Source organism: Podarcis erhardii (assembly GCF_964252035.2).
Source record: "Podarcis erhardii genome assembly, chromosome: 10".
NCBI lineage: Eukaryota > Metazoa > Chordata > Lepidosauria > Squamata > Lacertidae > Podarcis > Podarcis erhardii.
In genome coordinates this window covers 37906047-37924179 of record NC_138500.1, presented here as the reverse complement: position 1 = coordinate 37924179, position 18133 = coordinate 37906047, and the positions used below count along the sequence as shown (strand labels likewise).

The following is an 18133-nucleotide window of genomic DNA, read 5'->3' as shown; positions in this document are numbered from 1 at the left end:
AATATTTTGGCCATTTGGCCTCCATACTGAGTATTTTTCGGGCCTTAGCTTCCAATGGTGAAAGCCACCTTGGAGTTTTATTTTCCAATAAGTCTTTGTATTTTGTCCAGACATTAAACACTGCTTTTCTGACAATATGGTTCTTGAAAACCTTGTTGATCTTAACCTTGTCATACCATAAATATGCATGCCAACCAAAAGCATTGTTAAAACCTTCTAGGTCCAGTACGTCAGTGTCTTCGAGAAGTAGCCAGTCTTTTAGCCAGCAGAAAACTGCTGACTCATAATACAACCTTAAGTCCGGCAGGGCAAAGCCCCCTCTTTCTTTCGCATCAGTTAATATCTTAAACTTAATTCTGGGCTTTTTGCCCTGCCAGACAAACTTAGAAATGTCTCTCTGCCACTTCCGGAAGCACTCTGTTTTGTCCACAATCTGTAGTGTTTGAAACAAAAACAGCATTTTTGGCAATACATTCATCTTGATAGCAGCAATTCGGCCTAACAAAGAAAGTTTCAATCTTGTCCAGCTGTCTAAGTCTCTCTTAATTTCTAGCCAGCATTTTTCATAATTATCCTTGAAAAGACTCAGATTTTTTGCTGTTATGTTTACCCCTAGGTACTTTACTTTTTTAACCACATTTAGTTCTGTCTCTCTCTGAAACCATTCTGACTCTGTGTCTGTCAAATTTTTTCCCAATACCTTAGTTTTCTGTTTATTTAATTTAAATCCCGCCACCCGACCAAAGTCTTGAATCAGTTGTAATACTCTTTTCGTACTAGATTCTGGCTCCTGCAGGGTCAAAACTAGGTCATCTGCAAAAGCTTTAAGTTTATATTGTTTCGCTCTGACCTGAATCCCTTCCACCAACCGGTCCCCTCTAATCATATTCAAGAGCACCTCCAGAACCGAAATAAATAGCAATGGGGAGATAGGGCAGCCTTGTCGTGTTCCTTTTTCAATTTTGAACTCTTCTGTAACCACATTGTTTACTATCAATTTAGCCTTTTGTTCTGAATAAATTGCGTCAATCCCATTTTCAAAACCCCGTCCCACTCCCATCCCTTCTAAGTTTCCCTTCATAAATTTCCAAGAAATGTTGTCAAAGGCCTTCTCCACATCTATGAAAATTAGCACTGCTTTTGTGTTAATATTTGTTTGCAAAAGTTCCAAAATGTCAATAATGTTCCTTGTGTTAGCAAACAAATGTCTACCTGGGAGAAAGCCTGCCTGATCTTTGTGAATTACTTCATTTAGAACTTTTTTCAGTCGATTTGCCAAAATGTCTGCAAATATTTTATAATCCACATTTAGGAGAGAGATGGGACGGTAGTTCTTGAGTTGTGTCTTTTCAGCTTCCGATTTTGGTATCAATGTGATAAAGGCTTCTTTCCACGATTCCGGTGCCTTCTTCCCCTCCATAATTTCATTGCTGACCTCCATCAATGGTTGTATCAAATGATCTTTTAATGTCTTATAATACTTGGAGGTCAGCCCATCTGGCCCTGGAGATTTGCCCAGTTGCATGTTCTGAATGGCTTGATCGATCTCTTGACGTGTTATTTTACAATTCAGGATTGACCTGTTTTCTTGTGACAGTTTTGGTAGTCCATTCTTTTTCAAAAATTGTTTAATCTCAGCCTCATCTTGCGGCCCTTGAGTGTATAATTTTTTGAAATATCTCTGGAAGCACTTTCTAATATCCACAGGGTTCTGAATATTTCTTCCTTCAATCTCCAAATTGGTAACCGTGTTTAGTTTTTGTCTCTTCTTTAACTGCCAAGCTAGCAGTTTCCCACATTTATTCGCCGATTCAAAAGTTTTTTGTTTCATTAGTTTAACTTTCCACTCTATTTCCTGGTTTATCAATTTAGAATATTGTGCTTGATAGAGTTTAATTTCTCTCAATGTCGGCTGTGACTTCGGATTTAATCTTAACTTCTTCTCTAGTTCTTTAATCTTCTCCAGAATCTTGTCTTTTTTCTCATTTTGCATCCTTTTCTTTACAGCATTCTGTTGTATCAAAAACCCCCTCATCACAGCCTTGCTTGCATCCCAGATGATTCTTTTTTCCACCGTAGTGTTCAGATTTATCTCAAAATAGTCCTTCAAAACTTTTTGGGCCTTCTTGGTGATCTCCTGATCTCTGAACAAATTGTCATTCATCTTCCATCTAAAGGAGCCGGTTGGTAATAGTGTCATGTCCATCTTTACTGCATTATGGTCGGAGCAGGTCTTTGGGCAGATTTCCACCTTTCTAGTCTTAGGTGCCAGACCTCTAGATATCCATATTTGGTCGATTCTTGTCCATGTCAGTTGGGCTTCAGAAAAGAATGTTCCCTCTCTTCCCAAGGGGTTCTTTGGCAGGGCTTGTTTTTATAGGGAACTCACAGAAACTTAGTTCCAGCACCTCTCAGATGGGCACAATTGCCATTCTAAGAGAATGAGGGAGCTGTTCATGGTGAGTTTCAGCACCTCTTTTTCTAGAAAAATGGCACTGACTATTGGCAGGTGTTTTACTTTCTGTTTGAAACAATTGTCTTCCCTGGCTGGCAGCAGCTCTCCAAGTTGTCATATACAGAACTTTCTCAGCCCTGTTCCCTGGGGTGTTTTAATCTGGAAACACTGGAGCTTTCTGCATGCAAAAAGGGTGCTCTACCACTGCATTGTAGCCTCTCCTCTTCGTGTATTCTGCTTATCCCAATTGATGCCAGTGTTTAACATTTATTCCAATAATGTAAATATTTGAACTGCGAAGCTTTGCTGTTTTAATATTCCAAATGAAGTAGAGCATTTCAACCAAATACAAGCTCATAAAAATGTCAGTTTCATTAGAATTTAGAGTCAACATGCACGGTACACAGAAAATTAAGAATTTTTGTGACCATGATTTCTGCTAGTTTCCAGGAGCAGCCAATGAGGTTGTGCAGACCGATGTAAGCAGTAGGAATAAATGGCCACTGCTAAGTCATGAGTGATGACCAAATGGGTGAGGGGTCTGGTGCTCATACTGGAAGGAGAAGCAAGATACCAAGGGAAGCAGAGGTTGTATAAAGTCATGGAAGCACATAACTGCTGAGAAGTAGGAAATTTGAGTAAGGGCTGTTGATGTCAACATTGCACTGAGCACTCCTACCAGCTGCACATCAGCATGGTGCTTAGTTTTTCCAGCTTCCTTCTGCTTCTACTTTTATCTTGCATCTCCTGCTAGGTAATAGGTTCCTTTCCCTCTTTTGGTTGCCCTCAGCAGCAGCAGGTTATTGCTGTTTCTTAGCCTTTCAGTGCAACACTTGCCAGCTGCTGCTCGGGACAGCTAATTCTCCAGACAACATCCAGAAAGTCTGTTATTGATGTTCATCGCTGGTCTGTTAGCATATCCTCGTCATTTGGGTTGGTGCAGATGGCTGTTTCCCATTAATTGACTAGAGGAAAAGAGAAATTATTAACTTAGTTTTAATACACTTCCCAGAAAACGAATATATCTATAACATTTGTCCTGGGACCACACATTTCTTCACAATCTGTTTCTGATACATTTGGGCTTCCTATGAGCGATTTCCAAAGGAAGTAGGCACATTCTCCTTACTCATAGTTCCATTCATGGACTATAAGACACACACCCCCTTTACCATCGGACGCTACACAAAAGAAATAGGTAAAATATGTGGCGTTTAAATTCAAAGCTTTCTTTTTAGTAGACCATTTAAGCTAAAACTGCCACATTGCCATGTTTTTCATTACCTTGCTTGCTTTTTCCATGGCGTTGAGTCCATAATTTCATAAACATAAGGAAACTAAAATATTTTGGCTCAGCATTTATAGAAGACATGAGCCATTAATTGTGTGATGCTGTTATTTACCCTTGAGAGTTTCAATATAGATTGTATCATAGAGATCAGGTGAGTCAGAATTTGTTTGGGAAGGCATTCTCCATCAGTCCCATGGTCCTAGCAGGAAGTGATGTTTGTGAGCATGCAGTGGAATTTCATTCCAGTTAACAACAGTGGAGCTTATGTCTCCAGTGAACCCTCCCCACCAGCTTTTCACTTTCTCAAGATTAAATATTTTGCTGGGTGGGGGATTGACAGTGAACCAGGGGAACATTTCTTCATTCCTTATTTCTGTTTAAGAAAGCTGAGAAAGAAGGGGTAGATTTCTTGGGCGGGGGGTAGGAACATAAACTGAATCAAGCTGAGGCGAGTTCACTCATTGCTAATATTCAATATCAAATTCTGCTTTCAGGTGATTCATTTGGGTTTTTTGATGCTATGATATTATTAAAATGATACCATTGCAACTGTTAGAGGATATAGGACTCCTATAATAGGAGCATGTAAGCAGAGCCTGCTGGATCAGGCCAAAAGTCCAGCTAGTCTAACATCCTGTTCTCCCAGTGGCCAACCCAATGCCTATGGGAAGCCTGAAAGCTTGGCCTGAGCTTGAGAGCACTCTCCCAGCAACAACCATGCAAAGGCATGCTGCCTCCAACAGTGAAGGCAGAACATAGCCACTGTGGTTGGTAGCCAGTGGTAGCCTTGTCAGCCATGAATCTGTCTGATCATCTTGTAAAGCCATCCAATATGGTGGCTATTGTTACTTCTTGTGGGAGCAAATCCCATAGTATAACTATGGACTGTGTGAATAAATAATTTCTTTTGTCTGTTTCTGAAACTTCCAACATTCAGGTTAATTGAATATCCTTGAATTCTGATATTATAAGAGAGGAAGAAAAACTTTTCTCTGTCTGCTTTATGCACACAGAGGAAACAGCCTAAACTGGGGGTCTCAGCCAAAAGTACTTATTGTTTTTGTGAATGTGAATGCTCGGCAGCGTCAAACAGCCTGAGGAAAGAACCAAAGGAGTGACATAGTGCTAAGAGCTTTGGAATGCTGGGGGTGGGGAGAGAGAACAACTTTCTGCTGGAGAGACTGGGAGGTGAAGTGAGAGAAAGGAAGGTGGCTGAGGAGAAGAAAATAAGTTCAATCTAAGTGGAAGGAGAAATCATGATCTTTACACTAATACATACATGTTTTCGTACGCATTGCTAGGCTGGAGGACTGCATTGCAAGATTTGGAGCAGTGTGAATTTCAAAGAATGGCCCTGTTTCAGTTTGCACATCATTCTGGAAAGTGTGGACTAGGTAAGTTCACCTTTAAATGTGTACTGAATCAAATGGTTGCCTCATATCTGTTTCCTACTGACTCTGGTCTTGGCCATGCCATCATCTGCGTGTTTACGTGGTGTGTGAAAGGATTCTACATGCATACAGATGTAAGCACATAAAATTTCTCCATATAAGGGACCCCATTGGTCCAAGAAGTCCATGTGTAGAGCTTCCTCACATACCCAATGCCCAGATGACCAGGCACATCACCACCAGGTGCATGGGTAGAGGAAGATGAAGCTAATCTTCACAGCCCTACAATACCACTCATATATATTTTTCAGGCACATTTGAATTCCCCTTACATGATCTTTGCTTGGCTTAACCATGTGACCAAAATGTAGTAATTCAAAGCAAGAATGATGCTGTGCCCCTGTTAATCAGTGACCACAGCAAGCCTCAATGAGAGCCTCTAAACCAAGGGAAGGAGGGCTGGGAAAGTTTACTCTACTTGAGGAAAGGAGGAAAGAATTCAGGCAAGATGGTGGCCCATCCTTTTAAAGGAAGCTAGCACTCTCTCCTGAGATTTTGCTAGGCTGCATGAGATGCAGGGGCCCCAAGATCTTGCAAGAAAATAAAACCCCTCCTATTCAACCATGGTGGCAGCATCAGATGTTGCAGATGTTGTGAGCAGTATGTTATCATTGTAAGCTAGAACTGAGAAGCATGAAAATGAGTGATTGTGCAGGGGTGTGGTATAGCGACCAGCAGACTAAGATGCATGGCAATGGATTTATGGGTGTTGATCCCAGTTTAGGACCTAGTGGTTTCCAGTTTGTAACCCTTTGCTTGACACTTGGCTAAGAATTAGTATTTTGTCGAGTGCACTGAATTCTGTTTGCCTCTTCTGCTCAAACTGAGAAAAGTATTACAATGGAAGATGGATTTCCCTGACGGCATATTTTTAGTTGTACAAATACGAGCCTGAAGCTAAGCCGACCGTGATCCAGAGAAATGTTAACACATACCTTATGATAAGGCTGTTTGAGGAACTGACCTAATCCATACCTCCTGGACTACTTTACATGCTACCTTACAGACATATGCATATTATGGATGTATTTAAAAGTGTATCACAATAAAATGTTAATCATTCATGAAATGAAGCTTCAGACATGATAATGAAGCAACAGGAAAAAGAAATAGAAGGAGAAAAAGCTCTAGGATGTTTATTCTAATTTGTGTAATCATTGTGGATGTTTCCCAGGATCCAGCCTATTGCTTGTGTGGCAAGGAAAGGAACAGGACTGTGTAGTTTATTGCCTTGTGACATGGACTTTCCTCATATTTCCAAGAGGAGCCCTGCTTTTTCAGAGTTTGCATGTGCACTTTAGACTCCTAACACAGAGACTTAGAGGAGCCGTTCCTCCCCAACATTCTGGTCACATTGCCTTCTTCATTAGTCCAGCATTCTTTCATCTTGTACTTCTTGGATTTTTTTGTAAAGAATGTCATGAAGTGACTTGCTAAAAATGCATTAAGGGCCCTTTTAAGGAGATGTTGTGTTATCCCATATTAGGGAATGTACTCCAAGATCCTATTCAGAAAATACATATTTTTCAGATAATAGTTTGCAATGAAATTAATTGCCTGTGCCAATCTACAGTAGAGTGGTTTGTGCATTTGATTTATTTATCACCTAACATTACAGTATCAATGTGACCTTGCACTGAAAGCAGGCAAACTTCAATGTGACATATAAGAAATATAACACAGCTACACCACTTCAAATGATCACACAGGAAAAAAGCTGCCTACCCTAACAACCTTAAGCATAATTACTAATAAAAAAATTAAATTAAAACTCTCCATCTTCACACCTTTTCATTCTCCCCCAAATACTGTCACACAGTCCCAGTATCACAGAGTTCCAGTTCAAATGGTTTTTTAAAAAAGGCAAGCCATATTGGTTATGCCACTGTAGTGAAGTTTAGGTCCTCTAGTGAAGTTTTGTCCTGTAATCTCACAAGGGTGGGAGATCTGATGAAACATAAGCTATACTCAGTTTTCTTTTCTGTTATGTCAAGCCACTCCAAATTTCAGAGAGAGCGGGAGATGAACCATATCCCAAATATGAAACTCTTCACGTTAGCTCTTCACACAGCTATCACATTTTTTTAAAAAAACTGTTACCATGAAGTCTATCTGGGACCACAGGTGTTTACTTAATTATTTGATTTATTCAGATAGCATGACCTGCTTTTCAGTTGAAATTACATGCCAAAATAGACTACTATCATGGCCCGCCCAGATAAGGAAGGGACATGTCCGATAGTTAACTCCTTATTGGCAAAAGAAACACAGCAGCTTTCATGATGTTCCAGATAAACATGCTTACACACTTGTAGCCTCTAGGCACCTGTCCACAGGTCTGGGCCCTATGGAGCAGTTGCAGCAACAGTGGGGTCCCTCCCCTCCTCTGGCTTATATCCCCTCCTTTGGGTTGCATGCCTGCAACCTAAGATGTCTCCTGCACACAAATGATTAGTGCTCTTCCCTCTTCAAGCCCCTTCTAGCTCTAGAAGACAGTGGGCAGGGAAAGGTCGGGAATCTACTGACCCATCGTCCCTCATCTGACCTGTCCCTTCTTCTTCCACCACCATATCTTGCACACCTTCTTCTGCCTTGGGGTGTCCTGATATTCCCTCCTTCCCTGGATCCTGCCTTGCAGGTGGCGTCACCCCCCCCCCCTAAATCACTGGTCTCCTCTCCTGGGTCACTGCCCTGGTGCCCTGCCTCCGCCACATGCTCTTCAGAGCCCTGCCCATCCCTGACAACCAATAAAGCCTAAAACAATCCATTTAAAACAACATGGTATCATTGTTCAACTCTGTCCTGCAAGCAAAGAAGTTGACCCAGCTGGGGAGTTTCCATCTCCCCTATCAGTTCTGCTAGACTTTGGTTTCTGTGTATGTGTGTGTTAGAGAGAGAAAGAACAAACAAACCATAAGTACCTCCTCCATGGAAACAGTACAAGTGATAGTGAAGTGAAGTGGGGGACTTTTGATCGGCATGCACTAACATGCTGGTTATTGATATGAATCCATAGTTTATTTTTAACAATGATTTAACTTGATGTACAGACCAGGCCACTGTAACTTCTTTATAAAAAAGTAGGTTTAAAAAAGAAGAAGAAAGAAATAGAAAATTTGATATGCTGTATTTAAAGAAGGCAACATAGATAGTATCTTTGGCTACCTAAATATTAAGCCATCCCTTAAGAGACCTATTTTATGAAACAGGTACCTTGTAAAAATATACATTAGAAAGATTTTCTCCAGATGGTAAGTACAAAATGACCACTCTTCCCAATGCATTTCCGTTGTGATCTATAACCATCAAAGCTACCTCTGACTCATTTTGTTGATTCCATCACCCAAACCAACATCAGCCGGCCACTTAAAATAAGTTTATAAAAGTGTTCAAGGTTCACTCATTGCTGAATCAGGCTATGTTTACAGAACAGGAAACTTTAAAAAATAAATTTGCCTCCATAATTCTACGGAACAAGAACCTAATCAAAAGCAGCCTTACAGCTGGGTGTGTTGCCTGCTTGCCAAGTTCATATTGGCAACAGCTCCTAATAAAATATAAATGCAGTGGTTATCTTTTGTTAGCATGGGAAAGAGACATATCTGAAAGAGGAGCAGCCAGTCACAAAAGTCTTTTAAAATGAATCTGAAATACAGACAGAGCTGGCCCAAGTTACTTTTCTGCTTGAGAATCAAATCCCTTCAGAACAAACATCTGACTAAACATCAGGAAGAATGGATGATTTAGTTGAGATTTCTGCACTGCAGGGGGTTAGACTAGATGACCATTGCGAGTCCCTTCCAACTCTACAGTTCTATGGTTTTGTGACAAGATGGTGCCCCCATCTTGGGAGAAGAGTGATATTACATCCACATGTTTCTCTAATATCTGTGGCATATGTTGAGTACATGTAATTTTCTATGTGAAGTCCATTTTCTGCCATTTCTCAGACGATGCTGATTGCATGCATTGAAATGACTTTTATGGGGAAAGTGCTTCACCAGCCATGGCAGAGCGCTGCAACAGTGTTGTCAAGTTGATAAATGACTGAAAAAAGGCTTCTTGCAGAGAATCAAATCCCTTCAGAACAGTCCCTTCTTTGCCTCATCTCTCTCTTTCTCTTCCTACAGTTGTCTATGAGCATCTGAAAACATCTGGTTCAGCTCTTATTACAAATTCAACTGCACTGAGCACAAAAAGAACTAAGCAGTTCTTAGCTGCTTGGGTTGCTCACGTTCTTGCACTGTGGACTGGATTTTCCCTTTTAATACAAAGGGAAAATAGGCTCCACAGAACGTTATGAAGTAGGTTATATAAAGTTCATAAGATGAAGAAAGCAGCTGTTGCTTTCAGGCTTCTAAGAGCAACTGTTTCAAACAACTACAGATGCATAGAGAGGCTAGAGAGATGTTATAGGAGCTAAAATGCCATGAGACCTAAACCACATGCTTAGTCAGTCCATCAGGTTAGCTTTGGGGGATCCTGGCTTCATGAACAATGGAAATCCTCTATCCACACCCCCATCCCAACACACACACTTAGTGTGACTATATAGCTTCATTTACAGTTGTGCACTGCAAAATTCTTCCCTTCTTTAATGCCTTCTCAGGTTGAGCACCACCAGCAAGTATCATAGATGCAAGATACACCTCACACTTAGTGACCATATTCACACCAGAGCTACAATTCTCAGTTGTTGCTCACATCCGCCTGTCTCAGGAGACATCGGAGAAGTGTGCCTTTAGGGGTGAAGTCAAACTGTTGGAAGGTTACAGTGCCTGCTGTGGTTGTAGAGACTCATACAGGAGATGTTTCGTTGCAGCTGGGGTAGATGAAGGCATCTGGTTTTGCTGATGCAGATGCACCATGGCATTTGTGCTCCTCCCAGTGGCCATTCTTCCTCTGATCACTGTTATGGATGATCACTGCAAGGGATTCCCACATGGCAAGGTTGATGTTGCCAGTCTTCATGTCATGTTTGCAGACATCTTTGCAGCATGGAGTTGGTCTGCCAACAGGCCTGGTTCCTTTGGCAAGACAGTTACAGCTAAGGCTCACCTCTCCAAAAGGGTACGGGAGAATATGATGCTAACAACCAATACCAAGATGAAGGTCTACCAGGTTTGCATGTTGAGGTTGTCTCCTCCTCCTCTGCGAGGCCTGCCAAGGTGCTTTGGTGCATCCCTTTGAGATTGCTGGTGTGCCTTGCTGGAAGGCACCTTGGCGATTGTCAAAGGGACGCGCCAGGGCAGAGGCGCTTTGGCACGACCCGTTGACAATTGCCAAAGCGATTCCAGAAAGTGCTCTGGTGCTTGTCAGCAGGGTTGGGCTGACTCACACCAGGGTGCCAGTCTTAATTGAGACATTCCAAGATTGGTTTCTGTTATCCGGGATGCCCCACTGAAAACAGGACAGTTGGAAGGGTATGGATTCAGGAAGTAGTGATGAATTAAGTAGTCACCTTTCAACAAAACTGGTCCATGTGGAGGCAGGAACTAGATTTCTTGGGTACATATGCACTTCTGGATTCAGCTGCTCTTGCTCCAAACAGAGAGTATAAATACCAGTGCTGGCTAACATGGTGCCCTGTGCATCATCACTGGCCATAGCCATGCTGGCTGGGGCTGATGGGAACTGTAGTCTCAAACATGTTTCAGCTTTACAGTTCTCTGACACTTGGACATTTGAACTGTATCTACCCATTCTGCAGATGCTCTAAGCTTTGGGCACTTGACCTGATGATCTTATTTACAATTAAATAAATGTAAAAAAAAACACAAAAAAGCTGCATGCCTTTGACTTTTCCTTGGAAGTAAGTAAGTTCTGGCTTTCTTTTGAGTAAGCATAAGATTGAGTTCTTAGAATGAAATGCAGAACAAGCTCTAAACTTAGTATGTATAAATTGACATAGGCTATTGAGGCCAAAACAAATTTTGTAATCTCTTCAATGTTCTAAGCCAACTTAAAACATTTGATTGAGGCTCAAACTGTGTTGTGCCCTGACAGCTAAACAAACATGCAGTTCTATATCGCTAAAAGGCTTATTGGCAGAAACAGAACAATGCGTAGGCTGATGTGTCAGGAGAGCTTTCTGACAGAAAGCATGCTTTAAATACCCTGTTAGCAAAGTAGTTGAACTCTGTGACATGTCAAAAACATGAAGAAGTTCAAGGGGGAAAGATATGAGAACAAGCCTTTGGGAAACCACTTTAGCTTATGTAGAATTATTTGGGGCAAGGGGGTTGAAAAATTAATCACTTGAGGAAGAATAAAGTTAGAAATATGACTGGAAATACATACATTGTTTAAAGGGGATGAAAAGAAGACAACTAAAGTCTTGTGTTTCTTTTCTTTTTCAGTAGAAGCAAGCTATTTTTATCATTATACAATGCCTAGTTTCTGTAGATTCAGATATGGTAGAGACCCTACTACTACGAATAATAATAATAATAATAATAATAATAATAATAATAATAATAATAGGTAAAGGTACCCCTGCCCATACGGGCCAGTCTTGACAGACTCTAGGGTTGTGCGCTCATCTCACTCTATAGGCCGGGACCCAGCGCTGTTCGCAGACACTTCCGGGTCACGTGGCCAGCGTGACAAGCTGCATCTGGCGAGCCAGTTCAGCACACGGAAACACCGTTTACCTTCCCGCTGGTAAGCGGTCCCTATTTATCTACTTGCACCCGGGGGTCCTTTCGAACTGCTAGGTTGGCAGGCGCTGGGACCGAACGACGGGAGCGCACCCCGCTGCGGGGATTCAAACCACCGACCATGCGATCGGCAAGTCCTAGGCGCTGAGGTTTTACCCACAGTGCCACCCGCGTCCCGTAATAATAATAATAATAATAATAATAATAATAAATCATAGCATGTTTAGAGGGAGATCTTATCTCAGATATTCACTGGGTCTACAAGCAGAGGACCTATCTTTTATAGTTAATCATTAACAAACAGGAAATTTTTGACGTGAACATTCAGCCATAATTTAATGCAGCCTCTAACTTGGCAAGATTCCCAAATCAGCAGATGTTTCTCCTTTATATAGCACTAACAGGGTGTGACTAGCAATACCCAGGAATTTTCAGGAACCCCCCCCCCAATATTGTGATTTTAGAATGCATAGTGTAATTTGTAAGTTTGTGCCCATCATGCCAAAAATGGAGTGAAGTCACACCAAAGTCACGCTTGAGCTCACCATCTTGATTCAAAAAGGCACCTGGCATCCAAACATCAATGAAACACCGCCAACCCCAGCGGCAGCTCTTAGGGCATCAAATTTCAGCAGCGCCCTAAGTGACACCCTCCACCTCTCGCGCTCCATTCTAAATCATATTTGCAGCATCCCCAGTAGTGTCCCCAAGGCTCTGTGCCCAGTGTGACTGAACTAAATTCACCTCTGCCTCACCTCAGAAAACTTTGTGCTGAGTTTGGAAATGATATATTGGAAGGTGGCCAAGCATGTGTCAAAAAAGCCAGGTGAAGTCACACCAAAGTTATGGTTTGGTTGCCATATTGAATCAAAATTATGCCTGGAATCCAAATATTGATTAAGACTGCCATCTCCACTTTAGGAACCCTCATGCCAAATTTGGTGATGATATCTTAAGAGATGACTGAACCTGTTTCTCAAAACCAAAGCATAGGGTAACATTGTACAATGCAGGCCTAAAATAGGAAAATAGACAGTCACTGTGAGTAGAATCGTAACAAATTCCAGCTCAGATAGAAAATAATCACAGAAATTCTCTGGGAATGAAACTGGATTATGCTTTCTTCTGATAGAAGCTTATGAATTATGATGACAGGGCCAATAAATATGCTTGACCTATCACATTGTCAACAAAAATATTTTCCTTTGTCTCCGCCCTCGTTTCTTCCACAGTGTAATGCACAGGTGAGAAAGAAAGAAGACAATCCTTGTTCTCATAAGAGTTCACAACTCAGTGGCCAGATAGTTTGGACAGATGTGATGCAGGGGAGGAGGTAAAAAATCAACATTAAATAGAAAAGAAGCATGATCTGCTACCATATTTCCAGTCTATGTCCTATAAATTGGACTATAAAAATTGTCCATAATGTAGACAATGAATCTGACACAATCAGATGAATTGCTGCCAAGACCAAAATACTTGTTGTCTTTGTTCCAAATGATTTGCAACTGCAACATGTTCTCTGATTTATTTCCGAGATTTATGTGGCAGCAGTCATCATCTATTTAAGATGAAAGAAACAGGAAGGAGGGTCATGGTGGAAGTATTTGTAAGACAGATCCTGAACTCAAACTTTACTCAAACAGAATATGAAAGAGAAATGGGAGGGGAAAGATGATTTGCTTGTTGTCTTCAACACTCAGAGTAGAGAAACAACCGTATTTTTCGCCCTATAGGACGCACCGGCCCATAGGACGCACCTAGTTTTTTGGGGGGGAAATCAAGGGGGAAAAAATTATTTCCCCCCCAGGTTTGCGCAGCCATCCCCAAGCTAGAAGAGGGAGACAGATTGCTCCGTCTCCCTCTTCTGCCTTCAGGGACAGCCTCTCTAGCCTCCGTGGGGCAGCGGCTTGCCCCGCTGTTCCCCGAGCTTGAGGGCTGGCGATGGGGAGAAGCAAGCTTGCTTCTCCCCCCCGCCAGCCTCCAGACCAGGTCCGGGAATAGCGGGGTGGTGGCGCTCCGCCTCCCTGCTATCCCGCGAGCTTGTGGGGCTGGCGGGGGGGGGGAGAAGCAAGCTTGCTTCTCCCCCCGCCAGCCCCCAGATCAGTTCGGGGAATAGCGGCATGGCGGTGCTCCGCCTCCCCGCTATCCCCCAAGCTTGTGGGGCTGGCGGGGGGGGGGGGGAGAAGCAAGCTTGCTTCTCCCCCCCCCCGCCAGCCTCCAGATCAGGTCGGGGAATAGCGGGGTGGTGGCGCTCCGCCTCCCCGCTGTCCCCTGAGCTTTTGGGCTGCAGGCTGCTGCCCGCAAGCCTTGCGAGCCCGCGGGACCTCCCGCCGGGCTTGCAAGGCTTGCGGAGATCTTCCTGAAGCCTGGAGAGCGAGAGGGGTCCAGGCTTCAGCGAAAGCCTGCATTCGCCCCATAGGACGCACACACATTTCCCCTTCAATTTTGGAGGGGAAAAAGTGCGTCCTATAGGGCGAAAAATACGGTATTTGTTTAGAATCATAGAGCTGCAGGAATCCTTTACCCAAAGTAGGGCTTGAACCCACGACCTGGGATTAAGAGTCTCATGCACTACCAACTGAACATTGATTGCCTTCTGCTTTCACAAAAAGACACATGACTCCCAGTTGCTACTGATTTTGTTTGGATTTTTTTTTTTTAGCTTTTAGTTTGTCTTTGCTTAAAACTGAGGTGAGAACAACATTAAGTATCATGGAAAATTCAATGACATTATGGCACAATAAGCATCTTATTAAGGTCTTGTGGCAGGAGGGGTGTTCTAGAGAAAGCACACTGATCCCCAGTCTCCTTTTCATTACCCAAATGTTATTGGGTAATATGATACATATAATATGTCATTTCTATGAAAATGTGGATCCCACTCTGTTTTTGCTTCCTCTTTTCTGTGGCTGTGTAAGTGGTCATCCTACGACATGGGGAGGGCATGGCTTTACATTGGTGCAAAATGCACCCTCAGACTGTTTCAGGCAGTCCCCCAATACAGTGGTACCTCGGGTTAAGTACTTAATTTGTTCCGGAGATCAGTACTTAACCTGAAACTGTTCTTAACCTGAAGCACCACTTTAGCTAATAGGGCCTCCTGCTGCCGCTGCACCGCCGTAGCCCAAGTTCTGTTCTTATCCTGAAGCAAAGTTCTTAACCTGAAGCACTATTTCTGGTTTAGTGGAGTGTGTAACCTGAAGCGTATGTAACCTGAAGTGTATGTAACCCGAGGTACCACTGTATCTGGACAGGATAACTGCAGGATAACTGTCTGAGGGTTTTTTGCATAGCCCTCAGCCGTCAGAACATGGCTATTGCCTGAATTTACGTGGCATAGTTGAGTGTGTCTTGGAGGCAAAGTATGTGAAGGAATGTATTCCATTGGCAGTAATTCTGTCTCTGCTCCCTGTGAGTAAGAGTCAGTCTGTGTTGGTGACATAAATTTCCACACAGAACATTTTTGTTAGTTTTGGAAGTAAATGAAAGGCTGCTTATTTCATTCCATTCTTCCACCTTGAAGGTTAATCCAGATTTTAAAGAGATATGTGAGGTTAAAAAATAGAAGCAAAGAGTTTGCACTTAAAAAAACAATTGTCCTCCCCATTCCTATGGGTTTTTCTTGCTTCTTTTTGTGTACACCCAGCTATGAAGCATTAGTCAAAATGTGATGTTTTGTAAATGGCTAATCTTGTCTTTTCATGTCAGTCCCTTAATTTATCAGCCTATTTTCTGTTTTTCTCTGACAGAGAAGAATACCAGTGGGTATTCGGTGGGGCACCGTTGTATGGGAGTGGGTAGTATCCTTGCTGTTATTACTGTTGTTCTTTAAGGGCTATATGGACTGCTTGAAGTGCTAGAATCAAACAAAAGAAACTTCACTGTGGGCCAAGGCAGGACATCAAGACCCAAGCTAGACACAGTGCCATTTTTGCAACTAGCAATTGTTTGAATGGCTTTGATTACAGGTGTGAAGCTTTAAACAAAATGTTCTAAATGAATTGAAGGCATTTGGGGGGCTTTAAGGAAAATGAAAAAGACGGCTGCACATGGGAACAGGTTCCCAACACATTTTGAGAGAGAGATTTTTATTGAAGAGAATGCCCTTCGGTGCTTTCTTTAAAAAGCAGTAAAGACTACTGCACTTCTAACTCAGCTAACTTCCATCTCACCTAGCATATATGCACCATGGGCAATGGCAGCTCAAGACTGAGTCTGGTTCATCTTGCCACATCCCTTATGGAATTCCATTATGAGAGAGGCCAAAAAGCCCTGCAGGCCGGGCATTTATCCTTGCCCCAGGCACAGTACCAAGCACCGCTACTGGTCAGTTGGCACTGCACCCAGTGAAACGCCCCCTAAATTTCTGCTGCCATTGGTCAATTCACCAGCTAGAGGATGATCCAGCCTACAATAGGCCAGTTCACAGGGGAGGCCTGAGGCCTACTTGCCAAGCTGCCCACCTGATGAGGGCAAACAGATTTTTCGGGGGAGGGGAATCAGCATTCAGCACAGCTGAGACCTATTCTCTCAGCCATTCATATTTACCCCAGGAGTCTCCAACCTGGTGCCTATGGGTGGCATATCACCTACAAAGGTTTTTCTTGGTGTCCTTGGACAGGTGCCCTAGACTCTGAACTTTCATTTTAAAAATTAAGTCTATAGCTCTCCTAGAAAGAAAGCTATGGGGTGGCAAAATTGCTTCTAGGCAATTTCTGTGAAATGAGAATGGTGTGGCAACTTTTCATATTTTTTCTGGTGCTGAGGAATGTTCCCTGTTGCTATTAGATAGCAACAGCATCAGTGTGTGTGTGTGTGTGTGTGTGTGTGTGTGTGTTGTGTGTCAGGATCAGTGGCAAATAGCTGATTTTTCATGGTAAGCATAAGGTGGTTGTTCTAATTTTATGTCATTCCCCAAGACAGCCATACTGTGTTATGTCATGCCCCCTCCATGGCACCCATTTTGTGACTGGCACCCCCAGCACTCTAAAAATTCAAAATGTGCCCACTATTCCCAAACAGTTTGTTGACAATTGATTTACCTAATGCACTTTCAGAAATGTTGGTCCAGAGAAACACAGAAAAATAGGAAGCTGCCATAAACCAGGTCAGACCATTGTCCATCTACTCCGTATTGTGTACACTGACTAGCAGCTCTCCAGGCTTTCTGGCAGCTCTCCAGGCTTTCTGGCAGTGGATGTTCCCAGGGGACTGAACCTGGGACTTCCTGCATGCAAAGGAGATGTTCTACCACGAAGCATGAACCCATTTCATTCAGATTTAAGCATGTGTATCTTGTTCATTGAAAAGAAGGCATTTGAAGGTGCACAACTGGAACTAAATCTTATCTTCATCTCAAATTATGGCATTTTCTTCTTTTTAATATTTTGACAAAGCGATCTTATACAGAAATATGGGGCTTACTCTACATAGGATGGCAGCTAGTAGCAGATGGTGAGGTATGGCATAGCGGTGCTTACCCGACCTCCCAGCATGTGGATCGCAGCTGCTTGCAGGGAGAGAAAGTGAGAGGGTCAAGGTGGCATGGAGTTCAGCCCTGTGTGGGTGCACCGGATGAGGCAATGTGGTGCTCCTGCTGGTGCGTTTGCACAGCGCTGACCTCCTTCCCCCTTGCCTATTCCACTCTCCCTCCCAGTAAGTAACAGCAACCCACCTGCTAAGAGGTCAGGTAAGCAGTGCCCCATCACTCCTATGAGTTCTAGGTCTAAGCATCAATTTTGATGAAGAGCTTTATGTATCTGCAAGTTTGATTCGAGTAGGATATTGTCTCACTTGCTCTGTGCATTTGAATTATTTTATAATGACTAAAAATAAATAAATCATTTTATGCACTTTTATCATTCCCCCCGCCAAGTTGAGCTGCTAACTGCAAATATAGATTCCCAAATGAATTCAGCAGACTTGGCTTCCGAAGTTGGTTGTAATTCATAACTACCTCATGTTGGGGGGGAAATGTTTAAAAATATTTGGAACTATTGAAAAATTAGATATGTGAATCTGGTCTTCACGTAAAACAATGCCAGTTCATATTCACCAGGTGGTGTGCTTCAGATGAGAAATCTTTTTCTTTTAAAAAGGTTATTGAATATAGATAAGAAAGAATGAAATGGTGCCATGAAAGCTTAAAAGGCAAGAAACACACCCACCCTTTTGCATCCATTTACATAGCCTTGGTATCATATCCTGTGAACTGTGTTATGATGAAGCTACAAATACTGCTTTGAACATTTCTGTGGTTTCTTGAATAAATATC

At 42.6% G+C, this 18133-nt stretch overlaps 1 long non-coding RNA gene across 8 annotated transcripts in view; it reads left to right on the top strand.

Annotated features, from left to right (window-relative positions):
• Window positions 1-18133, top strand: part of LOC309351007 — a 207516-nt gene that overhangs the window by 91509 nt on the left and 97874 nt on the right. For all 8 annotated transcript variants that reach the window (XR_014160629.1, XR_014160630.1, XR_014160631.1 and 5 more), the window contains exon 4: window positions 5048-5140. This is a non-coding gene — a long non-coding RNA (uncharacterized lncRNA). The remainder of the gene's footprint in view (window positions 1-5047; window positions 5141-18133) is intronic.